The sequence below is a fragment of the Pteropus vampyrus genome, unplaced genomic scaffold (genome assembly GCF_000151845.1).
Source record: "Pteropus vampyrus isolate Shadow unplaced genomic scaffold, Pvam_2.0 Scaffold44, whole genome shotgun sequence".
Classification (NCBI taxonomy): Eukaryota; Metazoa; Chordata; class Mammalia; order Chiroptera; family Pteropodidae; genus Pteropus; species Pteropus vampyrus.
Window position 1 is genome coordinate 2,498,444 of NW_011888825.1, and position 12,447 is coordinate 2,510,890.

A 12,447-nucleotide genomic window follows, 5' to 3' on the forward strand; every position below is an offset into this window, starting at 1 on the left:
TCCTTTTTACCATAAAGGTGAACCCACTCCTGTTAATCTCTTAAAGTGTGACACCCAAACCACATGTCATCTTCCATCAGCGTTTGCCCTCACCTCTCTTGACCTAGGTGTAATGCCCGAGGTGGTGACTGCCTTTTGGCAGCCTCATCACACTGCTGACTCACCACACTCAGTGTTGAGCAAAGCCCCTCAATCCTCTGTGTGCGTGCAGTTGCTAAGTCGGAACTTCTCATATTTATGCAACTACGTTGTGGAACCTAAGGGTAAACCATTTATTCTTGGCTGATAAACTTCACCTTGTCAGGTTTGATTCAACTCTCTAGGCATGATTCGTGGTGGTCCTGTATCCTACTCCAAGACAGTCCCCTAATTAGCCTCTTCTCTGTTCTGAGAGCGTTATCTACGGTTTCCAACTCTAAATAACTGTGTCCCTTCAACCATCAACTCTGCTCCTGTCTTTAGGGGTCTTCTAATTGAGAAGTCTATAACAATCCACTTATCTCTATCATCACCTTCCGAGGGCTCCCCCTTCTCTCTGCTTGCTATCAGGGCACCATGACACTGCTCTTGACTTTCATCTCTCTCCTGGGAATTTGTCAAACACTGTATCTTTTCAACAATGGTGTGGTCATTTGATTTTCTTGGTCCTAATTCATCAAAATTGCCTCTAATAAACACAGATTTTGCAGGGGTACAGGAGGTAGGAAGAAAGGGTTTTTATTACCACACTGGGAATAAATTTAAATAGATTTCTCTTTTTTTCTCTCAGCATTACTTGTGAGTGAAGATACAGCTGGTCTGGTTCAGGGGTGCAGATTTTGCTTGAGAACAGCAAAGTTAGCCTGTGTATGAAGATTGAATCTTGACCTTATGTTCATTGTGTTCTGGGCCAACTAACTATACTGACTTGCAGCTTGCATGTCAAAGTTCTACACTGTGTTTTATATTTATGAGAATAATGAACAAAGTTGGGGAACCATTCTTCTTTTGGTTAAATCTGAATATTTTATAATCTTCCCTTAAGAATACTTAAGTAATTGGTTTTCATTTAATCAATTTCAGCTTTTTATGAGTGCAGTAAGAATGAGAATGTATAAAACATTGGTTGCTAATTTCAATTATTTCATTCCTAGTCAAGCTGAAAGTAATTCTTACCTTCTTACTTCCCAAAGTAATGGTTAACGTTCTTCAGGAATAAAGTGTCTTCTTGGGGGTTATTTCAGAAATCAAACAAACAAAAACAAAGAACAAGTGAACTACAAAGAGTTTAAATAAATACAGAAACTGTTTCTTCCAAGTTTAGCTACATTTAAATAGGTACACAGTAGATGGTGTGGGATTAAAATAAATTTGCCATTTTCCTCTCTTGTTAATTCATCATTCTTTAAATAATTGGTGAATTACAACACTTGATTAATTTTTTTATTATCTTCTGTGTGTGCAAAGTACCATGTCAGCTCTTTAAGAGGGTAGAAAGTAGAAAAAAGACAGTCTCTACCTTACAGGAATGCAAAATTTAGTAAAGGTTGAGATAATGCTCAAATAAATCTTTGAACAAAGAAGAATAAGATAAGTTCTGTAAGAGTCTAAATGAAGTGCTGTGGGGACTTAGATGATATTTCTGGCAGAGAGTAGGGGGCTGTGAGGGATCAGAAGAAAAAGAAAGGAGGGAGGGGAATGATCCAGATTGTAACCTGGATGCTCAGAGCCAATAGTTGAATTCTTTTGAGAAAAGAAGAAAAGTTGTGAATGGTAGGCAATACTTTCTTTAAGAGGTCTAGGAAGAGTACACTCTTAAATTCTCCTAGAGAAGATGAAGATAAGTAGGGCAGCTGAAAATTCTTCTAGGACTAAGGAATCTTAGGTCTAGGAGTTTATAATCTCTGTTACGATCTCAAAAAGCCATGAGACTGCGAAAATTTTCAATATCAAGTTTAATTTAAGCAAACTTCTCATTTACTATGCAGTACTTTTACAGAACCAGGGGAACATGTCATGAAATATCATTTAAGCAGGAGGATATATTTCAACATCTGGTTTATTATTTTGGTTGCCTCCGTCTCTCTCTTTCTTTAATAAATCTCTTATAGTCCCTAGCTTTACCCTAAAATTCTCACAAATTTCTCAGGAAAGAGTGAAATGATTACATATTATATTCTAAATCCTTAGTTCAAAAGAAGTAAGACTTTGAGGCAGACCCTCAGTTTTCTAAAACCAGTTTTGTTAAGTAGCTGTTGTGATTTCTTGGGCTTTGGTTTCTTTCTGTAAACAAGACAGATGAACCAGAAAAAAATCTCCAAGATTCCTTTTAGATCAGTTAATCTATGATGGAAAGTACTCTGGTCAATGAGGCCTGAAATCAAAGTGTCACAAGTCTTCCAAAGCTGGAGTCCCTCTGAGGGATGTTACTGCAGTGTCAGACATGACCAACCAAAATCTACAAGGCATGCCATGCAAGACCAATTTGGAAATCAGTCAATATTAATCAGACTATGATGGATAGGATGGATAACCTACTTGGGAGATGTCTTCCTGCAGTCATCTCCCAGAAATTCTGACATGGGAAAAAAATTTAAATAACCATAAAAATTTCAAATAATAGTTAAAGGCAATTACAGAAGAGATATCACAAATTAACATGTTTATTGCTAACTGCATGGTTTAACACTCACCTAAACAATTAGAGAGAGGATTATGTATCATATTCAGTTTTATTCTGCAAATTATTATTTTTTATCTCATAATTGCTTTTAGTCTTGTCTTTTCACTCCTTATAAAAGCTTCTTGAAAGGCAATTACTTGTCTTGCTGTCTTATCCCCACATTCCCCTTAACACAGGACCGTACGCTTAATAGGCCTTCAGTAAAGTCTACTGTGTTGCCTTCCCTCCTTAACTAATAACTTGACCAGGTTTAATCACAACTACGTAGAACAAAAAAGTGGACGCTTGTGAGCACTTACCTTGAGATGCTACAGTCAAAGCAGTTTCAAGAGTGTGCCCCCCCCAGTGCTCTTTATATTCCCAAATCTGCTAGCCCAGCACTCTAACTTGGCAATATTTGGGGGATCACCATTTACTCATTAGATGTAGATGCGTCTTTGCCCTGATCTCTCACTCTTGTTAAGTTACTTGGATAAATGACCAGCGGAGGCTGCATAATGCCAAGTCAGCTGCATAGGGATTTTGACGTTGGACACAGATCTTTGAGACTTAGAGAGTCCTAGGGGCTGAGTGGAACTGGGGCACAGCATGCTAAGAAGGTCATCAAAGGGCAGAACCACAGGAAGAATTGTCAAGTAATGGGTGATCAATCGCACTAACAGTAGCTTCATCTCATCTATCTAGCATTGAAATTTCTGTCCATCTCTTCTCAGAAATTTCCGGAAAATTAAAGGTTGACCATTTAACACAACCAGTGTTATTGACTGACTGATTGATTGTCAAAAAATCTATCAATGAAGGAAAGCTTTCTGAAATGTATTACATATTATCTTGTTTAATCTCATATCTTGAATAGAATTTAATTTTTTTCTTGATTACTCAGGGGTGTGGGAGGTGATGTAATGAAGTCAACAGGAATATTAGTTTTTTAATGGGCTTTGCCCTGCCCTAATTGTTCTTAGATTGCTATGAATTTTTGTGTCTACTATTTAGTTGTTATATCTTCACCTTAATGTCTAGTCTCTCAGGTATGATTTGCCTCTAGTAGATAATTTTGCTCTTTCTAATCTTATGTAGGCTGGGAAACAGATTACAAAATTAAGATCAGGCTAAAGTAAGAGTTAATGAGTTCCAAGTGAAGTTCTAGAGGGTTCTAATGAAAATTCATTGTCTTTGTGACAATTCTTATGGTTGCTCGGAGGATTTTTTTTGGTAAAACATAAATGATGTTTGATGTGGGAACAACCATACATATAGAAGTTAGAGCCACTTACAGCAATATAGTCTGACCTGTTTAAATTATATAAGATCAATGTTTGCTGAATCAAGTTTCTCTATCCAGTCCTCCAGGGGATAGTCTCATGTAGGTGAGGACATTTCCAAAAGACAGTTTGCATTGGTCAAAATGAAATGTGGGCAGAGGAGAAATAGATAGGAATAAAACGTATAGCATTTTCCAAAGTAGATTTGCTGATTCTGAGAGAAACTGTGAAACAAATAGTCCTGCATTTAAATGAGTTTAGGAAAGTGGTAAACTCTATTCCCTGTTGTTAGACATTTACAGTAAACATTAGCACATTAAGCAATCTGAGAAAATGTCCTTCTTTCAATAAAGAAACCTGATGAAATTTTTCTACCTGGGTATTTGATGTTAGAACACCATCTTATTCAGTGCTCCAGGAAATGAGGCCTTCATATAGATGTTGTTTCTGTTTCTGGGCACCATTTGGCCTGGAAGAAAGCAACAGAGTGATATCAGGCATAAATATGACTGCTTTTATTTAAAAACTTTTTGTATGTGGCAGGTACTCAGTAAATGTTTGTTCAGCAAATAAATGAATCAAGATGATTTATGGGAAATCTGTGTTGAAAGAGGCCTGAAGTGAGAGAAAAGAATGGAATCAGACTACGCCTCACTTAATAGTAATAGTTTATATTTATTAAGGACTCACTACAAGCCAGGCTTTATCCATACAGGTTAAATGAAGTTTTATAATAGTTCTGTGAGGTAGGTGCTAATATCATTCCCATTTTAAAGTCAAAGAAATTGGGTCATTGAGAGTTTATGTAACCTGCCCAAGGTCATACAACTAGTAAGTGGAAGAAGTGGCAAACCATCTCTGGCTCTAGAGCCTATGCCTATAAGCTTTCACTTTTACAAGCACATCACTTTTGAGTGCCTACTAGGTACAGGGCTCTGTGCTGAAAATGAGGAATGGGAATATAAAATAGGGTCACTACCCCAAAGGAGCTGATAATAGATTTGTGAAGAGAGTACATAGATAAGAAAAGGATAAATCACTTTTCCAAGGCCAAGTTAAGTGCCAACATGAATGAGTGGGATACACAGTGGATTAGATATATGAACAAGATATTTGAATCTCATAAAGTATACTGTATAGAATATAGAATATTATCAGAATTTTTATTAATGATAATTATACTGCTTTGGATGAAAGAAGAGATCTGGAGATAATAATGACCATTTGTAATACTTTTCAATTTACACAGCATTTTTGCATATTTTATTATGTTTATACAAGCCTGAAGGTTTTATATTATTTATATTATTATTATTTCCATTGTCCAAAGGGGAAAACTGAGGCCTAAGTGGGTTAAGTGATTGGCCAAAGGTCTCACAGCTAGTAGGTGATAGAGCCAGAATTAAAACCTGGGGTTTCTGATTCCAAAGCCTCCCTTTTTCTTCTATCCACCACTCTCAAAGGAAGCAGACTTTTATATGGGTGAGAGGAACAGGGAGGAGTTTCTAGACTTAGGGAACTGAGGGATTGTGACTCGGAAAGAAAACTTCAGGGTGTGTTTTAGAAAGGTGGAATAGGAAAGCCTGGAGCAAAGTGTTGGGGTGGGGTAGGGGCTAATATAGAGGTGAAGGCTGAATAAATGAGCCAGGCTTGTTTGCGAGAGGCTTCCAGTGCTCAGTGAAGGAGACAGGACATTATTCTAAGATCATTGGGGAAGCTTTTGAGATTTTTGAGCAGAAAAGTAATATATGTGTGTGTGTGTGTGTGTGTGTGTGTGTGTGTACCTGTGTGTGTGTGTGTGTGTGTGTGTGTGTGTGTGTGTATCTAGAACTGATGACAGAGTATAATGGAGAAGGAAGAATCTGGGTGCTTAGAACCATTTATCAACTATTTAAAAAATCTTGATATGAAAGTTTCCAAGATGATTACACAAGCTCTGACAATGTATGGGCAGTTAGACAGTTAAAACTAATCCCTGGATACTCCTATGAATACAGATCTGTGTTAAAACTCTGCATAGCACCACAAGCTGGCTTTCACAGTGGTTGTGCCCTGGTATCTCTGAGTCTACCCTGCAGATTCAAAGAGAAGAGTGTTGTATTGTCTCAAAGTTGTCTTCCTCACTGTTCCATTTAGGCACATCAAGAAAAGAAAACTTTTAGATCTTAAGAAGTGAAAAGATCTCTGGGAGCTCTAGCCTTATTTTTTGAGGCCCTAACTCACATTATATTAATATATTAAAATCTACTCAATATATATATATATTAAAATCTACTTGAATTTAATATAAAAAATAATCATGGCATAAGACAAAGGAAGTCTTGATTAAGCAGGATAGAAATGAGATTTAAAAGGAATGAGAAAACCCAACGTATAACCTGAAGGCAGGGATCCATAGGACTTTGATGCCTGCTGGGTTTGATGGGGGCAGGAACCAGAAAATTCTACCTTTATTCCAGCCCTCGTTTCAGTCTGGAAATCTATGGTCCATGAAACCAGCCCAGAGGAAATACTGAAGGAGGGAAAGACGAGTTCATATTTTAGACATGTTGAGGTTGAAAGAATGATAATATCAAACTAGGAGGGAGAGATGAGAGTTCAAAATTTAAAGCAAAAGTCAAGGCTTGACAGTTAGAATGCAGGACAGTTAGATATAAATCTGTGTTGGGGGTGGCAGTGTCGCCCATATGGAAGTAACACTTGAAATCACTAAAGAGGTAGAATTTTCAGAGGAAGGATGCATTTTTAGGAAGTGGAGGAGAAATGAAGACATAGAGTGAAAAAAAGAGGTCATTCTCTAGGTAAGTAAATACCTGCATGAGATCTTGTTAGATCCAGAAGACCCAAATAGGTCCATATTTTGCTTCTGCCATTTATTGACTATGGCAAGTCACTTGACCTCTCTCAGCAACTGAGATATTTTCTGCCTAAGCCATGAGAATGTTGTGGGAATCAAATGAGATACTATCTACACCATCTAGATGTTGCAGTTTCTGTATGCAGTCTGTTTCCAGCCCATGCCAAACAATATGTTGTGATCTTTCTCAACCTTGACACAAACCTCAGCAAATAACCCCTTAGCACCAAAACATAAGTGAGCAATGTAGACTTTACTGAAGATTTTGTAGGGGAGATGTAGAAGAGGATTATATTACATACCTTAAAGTATGCAAAGTTTCCATCAGAAATGTTCGTCCCACGAAGTCTATTTTCTTTTATATGCTTTTGGTGGCTTATTTCCTTTCTTCCCCTGAGTTGTCTTACCCACTCCTACTGGTACTCAGTTGTTCCTCTTTTATGGGGAACCTTTTAGCTCTGCCATAGACCTGCATCCCTACTCATCTGGTAACACAATAAAATAAAAGTCCTCAAGTAAAGAAGACCACTTTCATCCTTAGAAAGCTTGATAATCACCTATTTTTACTCACTTATGCCCTTTTGGGGGCTTCATCTTTATCTTACCACTATGCCCCATATTCTATACATCACAGCCTACCTACATTGTCATCCCATCTTTCTCAAACCTGAAAGGAGCTCTGTGAATGAAGATTTTCTCCATTCTTATTACAAAATAATTTTGCGAACTCTAAAGCAAAGGGAACTTTATTATTAGTGCTAAAAGAAGTCGAAGGAGGTGATATTTTCAAAAGAGAAGATATAATGAACAGCATTATGTAGAAGATAACCAAAAAGAAGATCATGAACAAACAGGGCATTGATTGGTCAGGGAAGTGATCCTGACCTTAATGTCAGCAGGATGGTGGGGTGGAAAATTTGAAGGTGAAGAATTAAGGAGTATGCAGGTGTTAAAAAAGTCAAAAAAGTTTTCCTGATTTTCCTAGGAGTGAATTTCTCCACCAATCACTCTGGCAGGTGCACTCAGAGGAAATGTAAATTGGGAAGGTACAGGAAAGAGAAGGCTGTAGCAGGGCCAAACAGAGGATTAGGAAACAAGTGTGATCAAGGTCATTCCTCAGAAGGCTACTTGAGAAGAAAGGGCAATTAATTGTGCTGATGGTGGATCATACCTTACCCCTCACAACTATCTAAAAGCTTATGTAACGGATGAAATTTCAAAGAGCAGCAGGAAGTTCCTTAGCCAGGAACAGAGATTTCTGGGTGAAAGTCATAAGACAGATGCATTAGTCAATTACATTAATTTGTATTTGAATTGAAGATTTAAGATTTAAGTGAGAATATTAGTTTCTGGAACTAGAGGAGGCCTTGAATTTTATCTAATCTAACTGTAATCTTATAGAATCAGAAACTGAGGTTCTGGAAAGGTTACCTAATTGATGCTAAAGATAGAAATTGACCCATTCCCATTCTTTTCTCAAAGCCAAAGGAGCTAGTTCAGAACCCTTTCAAATGTAGTGCATAACTTTCTTCACTGCTGACGCTTATACACGGAAATTTGCAAAGCAAAAAGTTGATAAGAGATTATCAAGATAATTATTTAAATTGATTCTCCTTAAAACTCAATGAGGAGATAGATTTATCGGTTTTACATGTGGGAAACTGAGGCTTGGCAAGGTTCAGTGACTAGTCATACAGCTACTAAGTGGCAGAGTGAGAACTAGAACAAACACCCTTGACTCCAAGTCTGGTTTCTTTTCACTACAAGACAGCTGCTTCTGGCTTTGCAAGATCCTGTGAGACACTAATGCTCTCAGAATTATATACGCTTCTCAAAGTTACACATAAACCAGGCACCCTTCTCCAAAACAACACAGAGAAATTGTGTGGATGGCCTGGGAACATTGTGTTCGGAGAATAAATCCCATCAACTAGGTCTGCTTAGTAAACTGGATACTTCCCTGCCTGGCCTCATAACCTTGACCGATGCCTATGAAAGTTAGGGTCTTTGTCATTTGTCTTTTTCTGTCTATTAGCTGTGTTTTGGTTACTTTGGTCACTTAAAGCCCCATTAGAACTAAGAAAAACATGACCGATTACTTTTAATTACTACCATTGGAGTCTTAAATAATGTATCCAAAATATACATATATGTCCTTTACTGGATATAGCTAAAATATACATTTATATTGTTAAAATTTGTATGATAATGTAGTAATTAAGAATGGATCTTGAGACTCAGAATGCTGAGATTCAGCTCCTGACTTCACCGTTAAAACTATGTGAATTTGGGCACGTTATTTAACTTTTCTGAGCCTCAGTTGCTTCATTGGTAAAATGGGGATCATAACAATACCTAACTCATGGGTCCTGTGGCAAATGAGTTAATGAATGCATGACAGGGTTCTGTTTGGAAGTGCCATCATAGTTTGGGAGAAGGGAGAGTAGGTGGGGCCATGTCGACAGAAAAGCCTGAGATTTAGATACCACAAACTTTCTCTAGAGAAAGCATTAATCACAGCCCTCAAAGCGTCAGAGGGCCCTCAAGGCCAGGGCAACATTTTCTATGTTGTTCTTTCATGTGTTTTATGTTGCTATTTGGTGAGGCCTGCCAGGTGACCACAGCCTGACAATTGTCCATCCAGTCTTCCCATCCTTCCAACTGCATATAACCAATATCCTGTTCAGATGGCTCAGAACACTCTTAAATCAACTCCCCACCCCCCACACACAACAGTAAAACTAAACAAGGAATATGGAGCCTGGATACCTGAAAGTAGAGTGACTAACTATCTTAGTTTGCCTGGGGTTGAAGAGTTTTCTGTGGCTTTCTGTTTTAAAATCAAGAGAGTCCTGGACAAACCTAGATAAGTTCATCACTCTATCTGAAAGGTTGTTGGGAGTATGATGGCAAAATCCTCAAATCTGACCAAGATGAGGCTAGAAGGAACCAGCTTGGGATCTCTCACCAAGCCAGGATGGTGACAAAATTCGCACCTATGCCAATTTTGAAGCTGTGATGCACAGAGCCAGCAACATAGTGAGCATGCACTCATTCAATCGTTTATTCATCACACATTCATTGAGCACCTACTATGTTCTGGGAAGATTTTTAAGTGCTGGGGAACAAAAGAGGCCGTCTCTGTCTTTGTGGAAATTCTATTCTAGTGCGTGTATTTGGGACAGACAACAAATTGATATATAATGTCAATTAGTGATAAATGCTCTGAAGGAAAGGAAAAGCAGAGCAAGGACATATTGGCTATGTGGTGTCTAAATAGATTAATCAGGGAAAATTTCTCCGAAGCGGTGATATTTGAACAGACACTCCATGAAGTGAGTGAGCATGTCAATAAGAATATCAACAAGAGACAGTGTTCCAGATAGAAGAAACAAATACAAAGGTTTTGAGAGGTGAGCGTGCTTGCAAGGGAACAGAAAAAGGCCAGTAGGGCAGAGGTGAAGGGAAGTGAGGGAAACAGTAGTAGAGAATGAGGTGGCAGAGGTGGCCAGGGGCCAGGTAGCTAGAGCCTCGTGAACTAAGGTAAGGATTTCAGGTTTTAAATGTCAGCTGTTGTTATAAAGGCATCATTATTCTTTCTCGTGTGCCGTGTTAGCCTTATTAACCGCTCTTCTTCTACTCAGCTTTGATGCACTCTGCCAAAAAAAAGAAAAAAAATATTCAGTGTCTGTTCTCCATTTAACAAATGGCTTATAAAGACAGTGTTCCAGACATAGGGGATAAAAAGTTGGTTCTCTCAAACAGCTCAGGATTTAGTTGGGGGTGGATGGGTGGGTGGAGTACAGTGCTGACCACGCAGAAAAGACAGCAGCAGGGGGCTTTGACTACTGGAAGGAAACGAAGTTTCCATTTCCCAGAGATGGCGGGGGGAGTCACTTCGGTGCTGCCCAGGACATCATGGGAGGAGTGAGACCATAGGAAGGAAAGGCAGGAAGTGAAGCGGCTTGGTTGGGACCAGTCTGGAGGCCATGGTGGGCCTTGGCCGGTGATTGTGCTTTTCCAGTTTCTAAGTGAGGAAGGCCTTGCTCGTCCTTAAGATTTTTTTCCGGCTCCGCGATTCCAGAGAGTAACTGTGTGAGGCTGTGGTGGGGAGGGTGAAATTAGACATGGAGAGGGAATTTGGATGCAGGACTATTGACGTGAGCGGGCCAGAGGAAATTTTTGAAAAATTCTTAAATTGTCAATTCCATTTCAAGTTTTTCTATGCACATATAGGCATGTTATTATATTACATATACATGTACCTATATATCATGCTAAATCCATTTTGAGTACTAAAATCTATGGGTATCAATTGAATTATTTTTTAGAATGCCAGAAAAATGTAGAATTCTTTTGCTCAAATGGTACTATCTTTCCTATCCATGCTCTTAAAAAAATTTCTCATAATTTGAGCCCTCACACTGTGTAGTACCTCAGTTTCCCCAAAAGAGAGACACAAGCCATAGCTTCTGTGAGGAGCTGAGAAAATAGTTCGCCCTCTTGCGAAGGTCAGGCTGCTTTAAGAAAAGCCCCATTTTGGGTGCTTTCCCGAAGGGGAACGTTTTTCTTCATCACTGGAGAAAGGCTTTCTTTTTCCCTGTGGGCTCTGGAAGTAGTATCTTGGTTGCCCTTGGAACCACGAAGGAGGAATCAGGCTGGTAAATTTCATCCTTACGTAAGGTTCTTTCCATCTGCCCACAGTTGATTTTTCTGCTTCCCACTTAGGAAAATGTGACCTATAAAGTGTGCAGTGAAGATGCCTGGGGACACTAGTATGTGTAACATGCCACAGCCAAGAGGCAGAATGTAAGTTTGCTCACTGACAGCTGCTGTGTTAGCCCTGGAATGTTAATGCTTACTGAAAACTTGGATGAAAGGCAACAGCTTTTAGCAGCTGTGCTAATGGTCTCATTCATCAAATGACTCTCTCATCTTCACCTTTCTGTTGCCAGTTACATCTATGTCTTTGATGAAAAGTGGATATGAAATCTTAAGACGCAATTTACTTTTATTTATTTATTGAAAAAACATGAGCCTTAAAAAATTCCAAAACTAAAATATACATTGCAGAAAGATTAAAAAATATAATCAAACATACTGAAGGAAAAATTTAAATCACTTTAAAAATTTCAGTATAGAGGTAATCTCTACCAAAATTTTGGTTTAAGTCTTTTTACATCTTTCCCCCCAAATTTCCATAAACACATACTAAATTTTTAAAAAATCATGGTTTTAAACACATACATAATTAGGACATCAGCCTGTAAGCAAAATTTAGTGCTCTGCCTTTAAAACTTAACAAATTATGAAAAATTTCCCATGGTATTAACTCTTCTCTATTATGATTTTTAATAGTTATGTAGTGTTTCATCCTATGAATACCATCATTTATTTAACCAGGTTTCTATTGTTAGGTATTTAGGGTGCTCTAATTTTTTGTTCTTTTAAATAGTCTAGTAAACATGTGCATGTAAGTGTTTATGTATATCATTAATTATGAAATTTATAGAATAGACTTTCTGGGCAAAGTCTATGGATGTTTTAAGGTTTGCAATAGTGGAGTCCCTGTTATTGGAGTCCCCATAGTAATGATATTGCATAGGAAAATATAAAGCATTCTAATAGTCAGATGTTGTAAATATAAAGTAATCTATGCAACATAA